The following is a 15,030-nucleotide window of genomic DNA, read 5'->3' as shown; positions in this document are numbered from 1 at the left end:
TCCTCTTTGTATCCAACCCATTCTCTATAAAGTTAGAAGTCATTAAAACTTGCTCTTTTTTTCTATTAAGACATAGTCTCACTATCCATATCCTCAGGTAGATTGACTTCCCTATAACATACTGTATATAATTTATGTATTTCACTCTATATGTGGGCCATGTCTCATGTCTATAATACCATCTCCCTCTTCATCAACTGACACAATTTTGTTAAGATTTAAATCAATACTGAAGAGAGTTTCCCTCACTTAATCCAACTATACCCATCTCCTAATCTACTTGAGCATTGGATATACACAGAGTTTAGGACTTAGCTTATATCTGTAGATATAGTCTGATCGTTATTTATGATAGTTATTGTTAAATTGCAGAAATACTTTTCTGCCACTCAGTAAGTATCTATTCTCTCAAAATGTTTACCTTCTCTTGCACATCTAATTGTCCTGGCAACTCCAGTACAATGCCTGCCCATCTCTCCATCACTCAGAATCTGTAAGCATGACTATTAGCACTATTACTGCCGATATTGTAGGGGATTTGAAAGCCCCCTGCACTTAAACCTTGACAGCATAAATTCTGTCTAATTTGTTGACTACTGTTTAGCAGGCTGTCTGAGAGTTTAAATTACCTTACCTGATTGTACACTAGTCCTTGAAATTGAAACATTGGTGTGGACCATTAACTTTTTGAAGACCCAAACTATGTTATATATGGCTATGTGTCTCTACTTCCTAAAAGATTGGTTGGCAATCACCAATGCATGTTTCCTTCAGAGGTGGCAAGAAACAAAGGAGTATGGGAGGTGTGGAGCAATGGAACAGGAAAAGGAAAGAAAAGAACAGAAGGGAGAGGGGGAGACGGAGAAAAATGCCTCAGATAGATTTGGATGACTAGGGCAGGCTACCTCAACTTCCAAGTTATTTCTAGCACTTCCTAGGTTTTCAATGACTTCAAATTTTCAATTTCTTCCTCCATAAAGGAATCATTCCTATTTTCTTCTCTCATCTATCAAGGGAAGCAAATATTTTTTTCACACATATATTCCTTTCCCATATTACAACCGTTTTCAGAAACCTCAGAGAATATTTGTACTTCTATATTTTCTTTTCTGTCTAAAGGTCCACTAGGGAACAAAGCAAAATATACTGGTTATAAACCTCCATCAAGAAAATCACTTATACATTCTCAACATCATTATTTTTATTTCCCATTCTCACACTAAAATATGAACTCCCTGCTTTGTCATGTATTCTTCATGTTATGCTCCTTATATATTTCCAGTGCTAAGAGCCACCTAAGCACACAGTTGAGATCCTCAATAAATACTTATTAAGTAAATGAAAGTAAAAATGATGTGTATTGAAATTCAAATAGAGAAGTCTCAAGGACTGAAAGTGTTCTTGGACATGGTCCATATCAAAAGATCAACAGAAATATTCACCTATGTGCTTTAATTAACTATGTTCTTGCTAATCAAGACCATTCAAAAATATTTCCACATGTACATTAAACCCAATTTCAAAATAATTTTTATTTTACCTTGTTGTCTGCTTTTTTCTTATGACATTTTCATAGCAAATACACAGACAAATTTCCACACATTATGACTTAAATGAGTTTCGTTTTGCAAATCTATATATCCAATCAGCAATTATTTCTAATGTTTCTGACAATTAAATGTGTTCTACTTTTCAAATAATCATCTTAAGGACAGCTGTCGGGGATCTGCAGAGATGGTATTATTCTTCCAGAGGATCCAAGTTCGGTTCCCAACACCCTTGTACCTCCAGCTTCGGGTAGATCTCAAGCCTCTAGCTTCCATGGTCACCTGCACTCATGCGCACATACTCCCACAGAGATACATATACATGATCAAAACTAATTAAAATAAATCTTCAAGAAAAGAACCATTCTTAAAGTACAGCTATGTTAAGTTTCTCTGTGGAGCCTCCTGTACTGGAGGGTTGATTATGGGCTCTAAACACTTTTCAGTTGTCTCTGAATGGATGCTTTATCTTCCTAATGTTTTATAAGACCCCCTCCTCTGAGGGCAGGCAATGTGTTTCTTAGCTCCTTCACAGTGCAAAAGATTCGGTGATTAAAGTTGAATGAAGAATTTTACCTAAATGCAAAATGCTACCTAAGGTGATGAAACCAGAAGACAATGTATAATTTTGTGGAAAAGATGAAATACCGGTTCATTCAGTACACTCATTACTATTTAGGGCTATTGTAGCTGACAATCATTGTTAGAGATCACATTTTGTTTAGGCTTGTTAATCATTCTTTCTTGTCAAAAATTTCTATGTGAGGTATATTAGGAGAGCAACAATACAGGACAATAAATCATGATTATAAATGTATGACAGGGTACGTTTAAAATATTTAATTTTTTTCCTTAATGATATCTTCCTTGTTTCCTTTAAATACACCATCAGGGAGGATCATGAACTCTTCTCTAAAGAATATAATTTGAGTTTAGAAGTTAGAAGGTAAAATATCTGTGCTTATGTATTTCAGGTCCGTTTTGAAATTTGAGACTAACGAGTGAAAAAAGAAACCAGCTAAAATACACTTTCATTTTTGATCCGGGAGCAAAAAAAGTTTTTCCTCTGTCCCAGTGTGCTGGCCCCTCCATTTGTGATAATGCATAAAAAGTACGCATGATTGTATTTGCTTAAATGTTGATAATTACATGGGTATTCTGTTTGCAGTTATTTAGACTACACATCTTTTTTTCCCCATGTATATCGTCTACTTTACAACCAGAGAGATTTTTAGGAAAAAATAACATTCAAAGAAGGAAGCTTGAATACCTCACTGACTCAAAGTCAGTCATTCCTTTGGCTAAGTAACATTCTGGAGGGACTAACGTTAACATTTGAGTATAGCGTTTAAGAAATAAATTTTGTTTCTTATATAAAGTGTCCCCCAGAATACAAAATTAATACTTCTTTACTAAAAACAAAAATAATTTTGCTTACTTAAAAAGATTTCTTGAAAAATTATTTTTTTGTGACATGATTCAACATTCTCCTGGAGTCTTCAAGGATCCAAATATACTCCAAAAGTGAGTTGTGCAAAATGGAAACCTCATTGCACAGTCTGATATTAAGAAAGGAAGACGTAACATTTCTCTTGGAAAAATCCTTTTCTATCATTTTGCATTTCTATCATTTGCATTTGTGCACAAGACAGTGAAGGGTTTAGTGTAATTTTTCTTATCAAGAAGAGTCTACATTTCTTGAGAATAGAGAAAATCCCTTGTTCCTCTTTTATGGGCCGTGCATAGCTTAGTTCTGTAGTCACCCGATTCTTTTGTTTTCTTTGCAAATGCATATTCTGATACCTTCTGACTCCTTTAAGTCATCCCTGTTATAACCAGAGGAATGTGCTGGAGAGCATAAGCACATAAAAATGTATTGTCTTACAATGTAGATATTCTAGAGACAGTTATAACCATTAATTGTATGTTTCAGGGTGTTTGTACAGTTACAGTTATTAAAATGCAAATATAAAAGCATCATGTTATTTAAGAAATCTTTTGAAAAATTTATTTTACAAATCAATTTTGAAAGTTTTCAGAATACTTTTGAATCTGGGTTGAATACTTGGTCAGAGGATCATTCTGTAGGCTCTTTCCAAAAGTAAAAGCAAGGCATAATGGCCCAGTATTTGAGAAATGTCCTTAGTTTTATATATCTTGCAATACAAATTATTTTTATTATGTATAGTCTTTATGTGGATTGAAAGTCTAAAATGTTTAAATGTAATCATCTAAGACATTTGGAACAAATACAGATCCTTTGGGCAGCTGGATTGCAATGCGTCTCTTAACTTTTGCATGTCCTCCTTCAGCTTTGGCTAATGCTACTGTTTGATGATTTCTCTTTGTTTTACTGTTTGGAGTACTCACTCACAAGTTCTTAACCTTTATACACAAGGATCAATGCTTCTCTCAGCCTTCGTCAGTAGGTGATAATTAATGCAGAGACCCACAGTCAGTCAACATGCAGAGGATAAGAGATTGTGGAAAGCTCAACTCCAAACAGAACATCCGAGTTCCACAGAACCAAGCCAATCCAAAGCCAATCACAAATGGGCAAGGGACACATGAAATTCCACCCTAGCTGGAAGCTACTGAGAATTGATGGCCTCTAGGGGAAAGAGGCAGTTTTCTTCAGGCAGGCAGCCCTAGAGAGGCCATCCATGTTTAATCAGCTGACCCCACCCCCACAGACTGGTAGCAGTAAGTGGGCAGGAATCGGAGCTAAAAACAAAACAAAGCAACAACAACAACAAACACATATGAGAAAGTTGTGAGATCTGGGGGAGGGACAAGGGAGAAAGTGAAGGAGGGCGAATATGTGATTTGATCAAAACACGTGAATATATGAAATACTCAAAATAATAAAAACCAGTGGAAGGGTGGTCACATGTCTTCAAAGGTTTCTAACATAGACTGAAAGAACTGGTATATACATTTTAGTTTCTACATAATCAAATTGGTTCATATTTTGCACCACCAACACCAACAAAGGTTTTTTATGACATCTGAATCAAAATTATCAGACTTTTCTGTTTATTTGTTATTATTTTTTGAGATTATAATTGTATCATTATCCCCCATCCCTCTCTCCAAACCCTCCCCTGTACCCCTCTTGTTCTCTCTCATATTTATAACTGCTTTCACTTTCATTGTTATTGTATATGGATTTATATGTGTGCAAATATGTGTATGTATGTCTGTATGTATATGTCTGTATATATGTACACATATACATCCCTCAGTATATAAATGCACCCTGTTCAGTCTGTGTAATGTTACACAGCTAGGTGTTTTCAGGGATAAGCATCTGGGATTGGATAATCAGTTAGTGTGCTCTTTCCTGGGAAAGAGTTTTTTTCCTCCACTATCAGCGTTCCTCAGTTGCCTCTGGCTCTTTGTTGAGGCCTCATGAACTTTCCCCTTTTCATGTTAGCATGTCCATTGGTGTGCCACTTATGCAGCTGATGTTTAGGCAGCCATGTTGGTGAAGCTTCATGGGTATAACTTGCGACAAATCAATCCTATAATACTTAGAGACCTGATCCTAAGAGGGAATCTACAGTACAACAGGGAAAGTGAAGATGAAGAAACTAAAGCTAGAACACAAAAGGTTCTGCAGACTTAAGAAGAACCCACTGAAGAAGACAAAAGAATCAATTTTGTTTTATTCAGAAGGTCACTTTCTAAGCATCCCTTTGCAGTAATTATAGTGGATGCGTTCTACAGAAGTCCTTGAAAGAGTCTCACTCCTATCCACACACACTATTTTTCCACATACTCTTATAAATGCCAATCCTCCATTAGATAGAAAGAAAAGATCACAGAATGTTGAATTTACTGAGGTCATACAGATAAGAGGCACAAGCAGAACTTTTACTGGTTTTACCTGACTTCAAATCATATACTCTCCATTCCTCCTCTTTGTTACCAATCATTTTCCTGGTATTCAACTGTCCACTTCATGTTCTAATAAGCTTTTGAAACTTTCATCTCAAGAAGAAAGGACAAAAGAACTCTCTAGGATGCACTTATTTTTTTTCTTAGCAGAAAAAAAAATAAGAGTCCCATGGATCTAGAGAAAAAGTTGAGTGTTCCACTTAAGGGAAATTAGATTCACAATGGACTTTTTTTGTATAAGATGAGCTACACTCAGTGTAGCTAATGCTGTTTTCCAGAACTTTGATTATGAGACATGAAAAATAAAATACAACAAGGTAGAATAAGGTTAAGGTAGATGCACACCAAATAGGGTACAATTGTTAATACAAGTAAGCACTACAAAATGGAAAGCTCTTTCCAGTAAGTCAAATGTAACCAATTACTAGAGAATGTTTTCCATAGAAATGGCTTTAATAATAGCTATAGCTAAGCAGAAAGTCATGTCTTCAAAAACACAAAAAACACAGGACATGATTTGGGAACATACAACAAGTATTATTTCCCAGCAGTGTTACATCTATCTATATGTGAGTGAACTGAAGCCTAACCAAATCCATTTATTTTCTGATCCTCACTTTGTAGAAAATCAAATGGCTGAACGAAGCATAGCACTCAGCATCCATCTTGACAGTAACCAAAATGAACAAAGTGGTCCCGCCTAACTCAGCAAATAAACAAGTGCTCCTTGGCACTGTCTAGATGCTCCAAAATACTTTAAATGCTGAGGGTGGAGGAGACTACAGAAAGATGGAAGACATAACCCATGCCATATAATCTTGTGGTCACAAGCTGTAAATACATAAACTAAAAAACACTCTAAATATAAGTAGATTATAGTGACAGCTCTCAAACCGTCAATATGGGTTCAGAGACTGGTACAAGCCACAGGGAGCAAAGTTAACATGGCTCTAAACTATGGAAGCTGTTGAAGAGAAAGAGGGGAGATCTGCAGCACATGTTTCCTAAGGAATTACCAAAACAAAACAACATTCCTTTTTTTTCCAAATAGCAACAACATTTAACTCTTACTTTTGAAATCATTAGAGCCATAATCCTTAGGCAAGTGCTTTCAGCAGAGACAACTCTAGCTCCAGGTGCACATCATAATTGTCTGAAGTCAATCAGGACATTCTATCCTCCTGGCATTAGCGACTGACTTAGGAGTGGGTGTGTAACTCAAGCCTAAGCCAATTAGTACATCTTACTCCTCAGGGTCCAGTGATTAATTTGAAGTAGATAAAGGATTTGGTCCAAGTTAACGACTGCACACTCTCTCGAAAGGCACAGACTGATGTATTCCAGTTGGTAGTGCAGTGTGAGGGGTTAAAAACTTTATAATCATTCTAACTGAATCAAGTTTGTGGAAGAAGGACCCTGGATCAACTCAATGTAGTCCTTGGGGGTTAGTATGGACACCCCTGGTACTAGAGTTGAGACTCAGAATGAATCTGGATCCTTGCTAGCATCACCTAACCAATAGACCAATCCTTGCCTAAAGCTATTATCTGACATTTTTCAGTTCAATAAGCTAATAAATTTTGTTTATTGTTGGAGACAGCTCAAGGTTATTTTTTTTCAGTGCTTCCAGCAGAGAATCCTATCTGTTGGATGAACACTCCAAGAGCTTGTAATAATATAAAGGTAAGAAATGAGATTGGACTTTGACCACACATTCTCTTGACTAAAGCAAAGGATTCATGTTGGTGAACACTGGACAATCATATCAGATAACCAAGAGAGCTCAGATTACAGAGAAACTTGAGTAACACAGCCTGGATTTGTTGGAGCAATTTGGAGTAATGACTTGTTCCTGAAGAAAAGATAATGACATGAATGAAGTGGTGGCCTAGCATTATTGATCAGACAGAGGTATGCATTGATTGTAGGGGGAAAACAAAAGCACAAGGAAACCCTCAAGGAGAAGTTTAAGAGCTAGGCCTATGAGAGCAATGATGGAAAAAAAGAGAAAGAGATAGATGAGAGGCCATGGAAGACAAAGCACTATTTAGTAACATGGACTCTAAAGGGAGAATGCCTGAGCTTGCAGCTGACTTCTGCTATTGCTAATTGTTCTTGCCAATATCATATCTTAGTCACTAATAGTATCACTTCTAGTCAACCATTCATATCATTATTTCACTCAGTTATGAAGCTTAAACCTTCTGACATTCAACTTTTTGTGCGCAAATTGTGGCATAAAATAAGACCAATTCCTTGAGGTCATCCTTGTGATTAAATGTGAAAATACTCAAAATGTTTACAAGAGAGTGTAGCACAAGTCGTGTTACTAAGTGCTAGCTATTATGCAAGTACTTTGCAAAGACAGACTAAAGAGTGCCTAGTAACTGAGTTGAATAACAACAAGAATAACAAAAATGGCAGAGAGGTAGATTAAGAATATATGCTTTCTAGCTGCAGCTTTGCTTCACTAGCTGTAGTGAAGTCAAACAACTTTTTGACCTTCTAAGGAGCCTGTGATTAGTCAGTCATCTGTGAAAAATCTATATTTGGATTAGATAATCTGCATGGAGGTCTTTAGATTTAATATTTTATGAGTTCATAAAATCGAAGTAAAGTTCTAGAGAAAAAAAACTTTAAGCAATTTGGCCACATTAATCTTTTTTCTCAACAGTTGTGAAGTAGACCGAGTATCAAACTGTTTCAAGGTGTATAATTAAACATAGCACTCGAAGGCAGAGCTTCAAACTCTAAACACACACACTATTTATTTTAACTTGCTATCTTCAAGCTAAAAAGTTTGATCATAGCTTTTGGCCACCCTAGAATCAGTATGGTTTTTGTCAATAAAAACAGAAATTGCAGGTATAACACAGTATCAAATGTAATGTGTTGTACGACAGAAAGAGAAGGAACATTGCTAAAGTCTTTTTATGAGAGTATGAATACCTGGATACCCAAACCACACAAAAACATTGCTAAGAAAGAGAATATAGGCCAATCTCACTCATGAACACTGATGTAAAAATACTCAATAAAATATTGGCGAACCAAATCCAAGAACACATCAGAAAAATCATCCACCATGGCCAATTAGGCTTCATCCCAGAGATACAGGGATAGTTCAACATATGAAAATCTGGCAATGTAATCTGCCATATAAACAAACAAACAAAAAAACCATGATCATGTCATTAGATGCTGAAAAATCCTTTGACAAAATACAATATGCTTGCATGATACAGGTCTTAGAGAGAGCTGGGATACAAAGAACATACCTAAGCACAATAAAGACAATAATAAAACAAGCCAACCGCCAACATCAAACTAAATGGAGAGAAACTCACAGTGATCCCACTGAAATCAGGAACAAGACAAGGTTGTCCACTCACTCCATATCTATTTAATATATACTTGAGGTTCTAGCTAGATCAATAAGACAACAAAAGAAGATCAAGGGGATACAAATAGGAAAAGAAGTCAACCTCTCACTATTTGCTGATGATATGATAGTTTACATAAGTGACCCCAAAAATTCTACCAGGGAACTTCTACAACTCGTAAACACCTTCAGTAATGTAGCAGGATAAAAGATTAACTTGAAAAAAATCAGTAGCCTTCCTTTACAAAGATGATAATTGGGCTGAGAAAGAAATCAGAGAAACATCACCCTTCACAATAGCCACAAATAACATAAATTACCTTGGAGTAACTCTAACCAAACAAGTAGAAGACCTGTATGACAAGAACTTAAAATCTTTGAAGAAAGAAATTGAAGACGACACTAGAAAGTGGAAAGATCTCCTATGCTCTTGGGGAGGCAGAATTAACATAGTAAAAATGGCAATCTTATCGAAAGTAATCTACAGATTCAATGCAATAACCATCAAAATCTCAGCAAAATTCTTCACAGACTTTGGAAGAATGGTACTCAACTTCATATGGAAAAGCAAAAAAAAAAAACCCAGGATAGCCCAAACAATCCTGTACAGTAAAGAAACTTATGGAAACATCACTATCCTTGACTTCAAACTCTACTATAGAGTGACAGTACTGAAAACAGTCTGGTATTGGTATAAAAACAGACAAGAGTACTAGTGGAACTGAACTGAAGACCCAGATATCAATCCACACACCTGTGAACATCTGATTTTTGACAAAAGAAGACAAATTTTTGACAAAGAAGACAAAAAATATAAAAATGGAAAAAAGAAAGCATATTCTACAAATAGTGCTGGCATAACTGGATATCAATATATAGAAGAATGAAAATAGATCTATATCTATCGCCATGCACAAAACTCAAGTCCAAATGGATCAAAGACCTCAACATAAAACCAACCACACTTAACCTCATCGCAAAGAAAGTGGGAAGTACATTTGAATGCATTGGCACAGAAGACCACTTCATAAATATAACCCCAGTAACACAGACACTGAGAGAAACAATAAATAAATGGGACTTCTTGAAACTGAGAAGATTCTGTAAAGCAAAGGACATGGTCAATAAGACAAAACAGCAGCCTGAAGAATGGGAAAAGATCTTGATCCACCCCTACCTCTTACAGAGATCTGATCTCCAAAATCTACAAAGAACTTAAGAAATTGGTTATCAAAAGAACAAATAATCCAATAAAAATGAGTTACAGACCTAAACAGAGAACTCTCAACAGAGAACTCTAAAGTGGCTTGAAAGACATTTAAGGAAATGCTCAACATTGTTAGCCCTCAGAAAAATGCAAATCAAAGCAACTCTGAGATTCCATCTTAAACCTGTAGAATGGCCATGACGAAAAACACTCATGACAACTTATGCTGGAGAGGTTGTGGGGTAAAGAGAACACTCCTCCATCGCTGGTGGGAGTATGAACTGGTACAGTCATTTTGGAAGTTAGTATGGAGATATCTCAGAAAATTAGGAAACAACCTACCTCAAGACCCAGCAATACTATTTTGGGTATATATCCAAAGGATGCTCAATTGGTCTACAAGGACATGTGCTCAACTATGTTCATAGCAGCATTGTTTGTCATAGCCAGAGCCTGAAAACAACCTAAATGTCCCTCGACCGAATAATGGATAAGAAACATGTGGTATATTTACAGAATGGAATACTACACAGCAGAAAATAAATGTTATCTTGAAATTTGTGGGCAAATAGATGGATCTAGAAAACGTTATATTGAGTGAGGTAACCCAGTCCCAGAAAGATAAATATCATATGTACTCACTCATAAGTGGCTTTTAGACATAAAGCAAGCAAGCAAACAAGCAAACAAAATCCAGCCTACAATTCACAATCCCAGAGAACCTAGACAACGAAGAGGACTCTAAGAGAGACATACATGGTTTTAATGCACATGGGATGTAGAAAAAGACAAGATCTCCTGAGTAAATTGGGAGCATGGGCACCATAAGATAGGATAGAAGGAGAGGGTAAAGGAGAAAAACATAATGCTCAATAAAAACAATGAAAAAATTTAATGTGTTGTACATTACTGAGGACTTATCCTGTCTTCATGAGGGCAGCAATTGCCATCCTGAGGCAAAAAGGTCTCTTAAAATGGTGAGTTAAAATAGGAAAAGATCCTTTGATGAGATCAAAGCATTGGTATGATGCCACAGGGTTTGATATAGGATGAATTTATAACTGATATATTAGTGAGAAATTATATTGGTAGAATAGATATTAGCGGGTGTAACTGTCCAGTGAAGACGACCATGTATCTGATGATAAATATTAAAACACATATAACACAGTAAAGCTATGTAATGACCATTTTCTATCTGCTGGGTCTGCCTCAAGAGATAGCAGTCCAAAAGGATAGGCTATTGCACATTTAGATTTGAAAACATAAAAAAAATACAGTTGAAGAGGCAAAGTGTAATGCTCCACATAGACAGTGAAGGCCCAAATTTGTAGGCTAATATTTTATAGCATTTTATTTATTTCATACAAAGAAAAAATGTGGACAATCAAAATTCTCCAGAATCCAAAGAACTTTTACAATTGAAGGTGACATAGAAAGACTAGGCCTCTCTTGAACAAAATGTCATCAGGAATCTTCTATTTATTTAAAAAAAATAGAAAATCAATAAAGCAATCTAGGAGAAAAGGCAGGCTGGTATAGATGACGCTAGAGTAAAAGCAACTAAAGAAAAGCATGGAAAATGGGTCAGGGCCATGAGAGAGGTACAAAGAAAATTGGGGGCAATCTAGGATAACAATTTTTTAAATGAACAATTGACATATATAGGGAGCTAAAAATAAGTAAGAACACAATATAAATACACATAATTTTTTGTTTTTTTTTTCTGGGAAGTTTTAAAGAAAAAAACAACTAAATCAAAATGTAGGCCAACATGTAGGGAGGGATGTGTACCAAGTTCTTAAGCAATCTAGTAGGAAAAAAAAACTAGCCACTTATAATGCCAGGCGCCTTACACACTCCACAAGGTCCAGCCTAGATACATGGAAGCATAATAGTACCAGTGTATCCCTGACACCATGATCTGTGAATATTCGAGTCCCTTAAAGAAAATGTTATAGTATCTGCATATTACTCTTTTATGTTGTGTTGTATATTTTTTAACAATATCTAGATTATTTATAAAACCTCACACAATGCAAATTCATTACAAGTCATTACTATGTTATAATGTCTGGCTATACTAATCAGAAAAAAAAACCAAAAAAACCTCACACATGTTTACTAGCAATGCAATCTTCTTAAGACTTTTGATCTAAACTTGCTTGAATCCAACAATGATACAGAGGGATAGTTTTAATTTGCTGCTTGCATATGGTTATTATACATTACTACAAGCATAAAATTGGACAAGAAAAGGAAACAGAATTTCTGAGTGTAAAGGAATAACATTTTGTTAACGTAAGGTATATAAAGTCAGTAACATATAGTTATAGAAGACTTCACAAGCATAAAAATAATTTCTCACGTTGTATAATCCAAGCAGTGCTGATATTTTGAAAAACTTCAGCTACTCACAAATACACAAGTCAAATGTTTCATTGTAGAGAAAATTATAATTGAGGTTTGCATAAAACAAACAACAACGCCCATATAATGAGATTTGTAGCACTCAAAATAAAGAATATGGTATTATTTAAAATATGAATATGAATAAGAATATGGTATTATAAAATGTGAATAAGAATATGGTATTGTAAAATAAAGAATATGGTATTGGAAGTGTAAATTTTTGAATGGAAAAATAAAAGAATAAATAAAATAAAATAAAAGAATATAGTTTTAGAGGTGGGAAATAGCTACAGAGAATATTACAGATGAGGAATTTACTTTTTAAAACTACTGTAAGCAAGAGAACCAGAAATATCTATAATTTCATTATTCTATTTTAGTGGTGATAAAGTGTTGCTGTTGCTAATCTTTTGAAACATACTTCAAAGAAGTCCAGCCCACAAGATTACTTTATAAAGTCACTTGAAAAAGACCAAAATTATATGCAGTATATAAAAATGATTTAACAAACAAAACCTGACCTCTCCATCACTATGTAAGAAAACAAGAGGCTTGATAAAGTGGTGGAACTAGGAGCATGCTTTCAAAAGTCAAGAGAAATCTTAAATAGACAGGCAAGAAAAATGTAATCTATTTCGATGATCAGTATAACTAGTATTTCCTTTCGAAGAAGTCATCTGAGACAAGAGTAGTTGCTGGGAATTGAACTCAAGGCTGGAACTCAGGTGCTGTTAACCACTGAGCCTTCTCTCCAGACCATAAAGTGAACTTTTATTGTAATCCCACACCCATGTGCATATGGATAGCACTAATTGGACACAGTGGAGAGAGATGTACAGCAGAGGGGGAGTTGGGGAGAGATTGAAAGAGGGAGTGAGGGATGGATATAGTCAAGATACATTGTGTACGCATAAAGGTTTTGAAGAATACACTTAAATTTAAAATACAGACCTATAAACTTTACCCAGTTTCCTTTAACAGTGTGTCACCATGAGAAACATAATATTAAAAACAGATATCTTTTGCAATATTCCTATATGTTTAGATTTTACCCACTTTACTGTCATTATAATATCATAAATGTTGTCTTGTTGTAACCACACCTACTCTCTTGTATACTTTTAACTACCAACTGTTATTTGTCTTCTATGTTTATACTTTTGTCCTTTCAATCATGTTATACAAATATAGTAGTATAGCACAGAATATTTTGAGGTTGGCCTTTTTTATCAAGCATAGTTTCCTGAATATGCATGAGTTTTTCTTTTGTGTTATTTTCTAATGTTTCAGCTTTTTTCACTGACTTTAAAATTAGTATACAAAGTAGTATGTTTCCCTATACCATTTTCATAATCCTTTTGGATGATGTTCTTTCTGTTTCTCTCCCTCATCTCTCTGTCTCAAGCTCTCTTCACATGCTCTTCCACATCCGCATCTCTCCTTCCATTTTCATCCTCCGTGCTTCTACTGCCTTCTTCCCCAACCCGTAAAGTCTCTTATCCTTTTTCTAGATTCATTTCAGTACGTCAAAGAGGGTGAGTTTTCTCACTGATCATAAAGACAAGCCAGTTTCTAATGTGGTAGTAGAAAAACAGAAACACAGGCAGCTGATGACTCCTGAGAAAAAAGTAATTATATTCCTCCAGGGCTAACCTCCTTTATTGGTTGTCCAATGCAGAGTGGTCAGTCTTGAAACCATTTACATACAAACAACAAAAACTGGCTCAATAGATGTGTTTGTGTGTGTGTGTGTGTGTGTAGCAATAATCTAATAAAAAGAAGCTATCAACTTGAGAGTCAGGAAGCTATAAGAGAGGTGCAAGGCAGGGTAGCTGGGAGGAGTTGGAAGGAGAAAATGGAAGGATGAACGTGTTATAATTTCATTACAGTTTTTAAAAGTGAAAATACAAACAACAAAAATGTAGAATAGTTCATTTACAATAAACCTTCGCGCTTTGAAATATTGAGCCCTACAATCCATAGTAACTACCATACTGCTTTATTACAACTCTTCTAACTTGCATCAGTCATGTAGAAAGATAACATTAAAAGTTTTAAAAAGTTTTTAAGTATACTAGTAAACAGACCTGCATTTAAGTTTTTTCTCAGAAAATATGAAGCAATTAATATCAAAATTTTCAAAGTTGGCTTTTGCAATCAGATCTTCAACAAGACAGAAAGGGAAATTGATAATACTGATTTTGAGAGAATTGATTTGGTTTTCACTAATAATACAATGTCTCTAGCCACTCTAGTCACTTGGGATGTATTTTATTATTAGCTGTGGCTGCTCCAAAATTAAAATATGGCTTTAAAGAAAAATATAAATCAGTAGAACATTTTTCTCCCAAATGAAATATAGGAAAATACAAGCACCTCTATTTACTAGCCCATTGAAATTATGTGAGATTGTATTTTTAATAACTATAAGTCTATATGCTCAAACTGATTCTCCATCTGAAAAAGCAATAATGCTTTAAGTCAAACACTTAAAAATATCTTAGTACATTTTATGATTTAACCAGAGTGAGTTGTTAGGCCAGTGCTAAAGTTTCCCGAAGCTGATAACCTAAATTTAGGTA

The sequence above is a fragment of the Myodes glareolus genome, chromosome X, assembly GCF_982192425.1.
Source record: "Myodes glareolus chromosome X, mMyoGla1.1, whole genome shotgun sequence".
NCBI lineage: Eukaryota > Metazoa > Chordata > Mammalia > Rodentia > Cricetidae > Myodes > Myodes glareolus.
This window is presented reverse-complemented; position numbering follows the sequence as displayed.